At 44.2% G+C, this 2,512-nt stretch overlaps 1 pseudogene; it reads right to left on the reverse strand.

Moving 5' to 3' along the window:
• Window positions 1–827: 827 nt before the first annotated feature.
• On the reverse strand, window positions 828–1,823 carry LOC116895338 (annotated as a pseudogene).
• Window positions 1,824–2,512: the final 689 nt, after the last annotated feature.

Consider the following 2,512-nt stretch of genomic DNA (forward strand, 5'->3'; position numbering starts at 1 on the left):
GCAGTTTACCTACTGGCAGCCAGGGAGTTACAAAGACTAAAAGGAAGCGATAAGGAACAGAATGCATACTTGAAGGGTATGACCCACTTTCTACTGCTCCCACTGATCTCAACAATCTACTTGAGTTTTGAATCCTTTTATGAGCTAACATGGATTAAATCAGAATTCTCATGATCTAATTATCTTTGAACCCACCGTCACTGATACACATAGAGATGTGCTTTTCTAATCTCCAAAGCTGCCCCCTTATCTGATCTAGTTGACAGTCAACATCAACCATCTCAAAGAACCTGCATTTCTTCTTCAGTTATTTCTTTTCTTTTCTTTTCTTTTTTTTTTACTTTTAACTCAGTTGAACTTTTACCATGTTTGATTCAAGATGAAAAACAAAGTCAATGGCAGACTAGAGAAGTCCAAAGGCCATTCTCTGAATAAAAGTTGAAGTTTGAGTAAGACCCAGGAAGCTAGGTTAAAATTAGAAGTGAAAGCTTATTGTTATTTATATTCTATTGGCAAGTAGAATTTTTTATTTTCCCCAAGGAACAGTCGGTGAACTTGTCTTACAAGTGGTAAGTTTTTGTGTGTGTGTGTGTGTGTGTGTGTGTGTGTGTGTGTGTGTGTGTGTGTGTGTGCAGTGATCTTTATTGATGGTATTCAAGAGAGTAGGGAGGCTCCCTAGGCCCCTCCTGTTATTATGGGGGTCTGGGATGAAAATTGTGAGGGAGATGCTCAGTGTTGGGGTCCAAGTTGGGATGGGGATTCCTCAGCAACTGAGGGCCTCTCTCTTGCTCTCAGTATTCTTGCTGGGGCGGGTGGTCTGGGGTTTCTTACTCCTTGGAGGCCATGTAGGCCATGAGGTCCACCACCCTGTTGCTGTAGCCATATTCATTGTCATACCAGGAAATGAGCTTTACAAAGTTGTCATTGAGAGCAATGCCAGCCCCAGCATCAAAGGTGGAAGAGTGGGAGTTGCTGTTGAAGTCGCAGGAGACAACCTGATCCTCAGTGTAGCCCAGGGTGCCCTTTAGTGGTACTCGGATGCCTGCTTCACCACCTTCTTGATGTCATGATACTTGGCAGGTTTCTCCAGGCAGCATGTCAGATCCACATTGGATACACTGGGGGTAGAAACACCGAAGGTCATGCCAGCGAGCTTCTCATTCAGCTCTGGGATGACCTTGCCCACAACCTTGGCAGCACCAGTGGATGCAAGGATGATGTTCTGGGCTGCCCCATGGCCATTACACCATAGCTTTCCAGAGGGTCTATCCACAGTCTTCTGAGTGGCAGTGATGGCATGGACTGTAGTCATGAGCCTTTTCATGATGCCAAAATTGTCATGGATGACCTTGGTCATGGGGCCTAAGCAGTTGGTGGTGCAGGATGCATTGCTGACAATCTTGAGGGAGTTGTCATATTTCTCGTGCTTCACACCCATCACAAACATGGGGGCATAGGCTGAAGTGGGGGAGATGATGACCCTTTTGGCCCCACCCTTCAAGTGAGCCCCAGCCTTCTCCATGGTGGTGAAGATGCCAGTAGACTCCAAGACATACTCAGCACCAGCATCATCCCATTTGATGTTAGCGGGATCTCGCTCCTGGAAGATGGTGATGGGCTTCCTGTTGATGACAAGCTTCCCATTCTCAGCCTTGACTGTGCCGTTGAACTTGCCATGGAACATACTGGAACATGTAGACCATGTAGTTGAGGTCAATGAAGGGGTCATTGATGGCAACAATCTCCACTTTGCTAGAAGAGAAGGCAGCCCTGGTAACCAGGCACCCAATATGGCCAAATCCGTTCACACCGACCTTCACCATCTTGTCTATGAGACGAGGCTGGCACTGCAGGAGAAGATGCGGCTGTCTCTGGAGTAGGAACGAGCCAAGTGGTAAGTTTTGAAACAATCAGTGTATGATATAGATTCCACATCCAATTTTGATTTATCCTGGCCTTTTTTCCTTCCACAGAAGTATTTTAGTATCTGGAGGGCATTGATGCATCACCTCCACTAATGTAGCACTGGCAATGAGCTTTGTTACATTTACATGTTCATCATAGCATAAGTAAATGAATTCTTTCCTCACCATTCTTTTTTCCATCTCTATATAACCACAACCATATATTACCCCCGCCCCCAACAGCTAAATCTTTGACAATTACATCACATGAATAGATACACATGTGTTGGGGTGGTTGGAAAAGTGAATAGTAGAAAACTCAGTTCTAAACAAGAATTTTGTGAAATGACTGGGATAGGAAATAACTTGATAAGAATCTTTAGATGAGGTTCTTCCTTCCAGTGAATCCAACTCTCATTTTAGTTTCTAAGTTGTTTCTAAGGCCACATCTTGTTCACAAGGTCCACTCTTACTTAGGCCCTGTTGTTTCTACACAAATCCACCATCCCCTCTCTTTCTTTATTTTTTCCTATCCTTCTAGAATGCTTTCCTTAGTAAGAAATTTGTCCAGTCTTTGGGATAGGTTTACACTTGATTGAACAAATGTT

Source organism: Rattus rattus, chromosome 3 (genome assembly GCF_011064425.1).
Source record: "Rattus rattus isolate New Zealand chromosome 3, Rrattus_CSIRO_v1, whole genome shotgun sequence".
Taxonomy (NCBI): domain Eukaryota; kingdom Metazoa; phylum Chordata; class Mammalia; order Rodentia; family Muridae; genus Rattus; species Rattus rattus.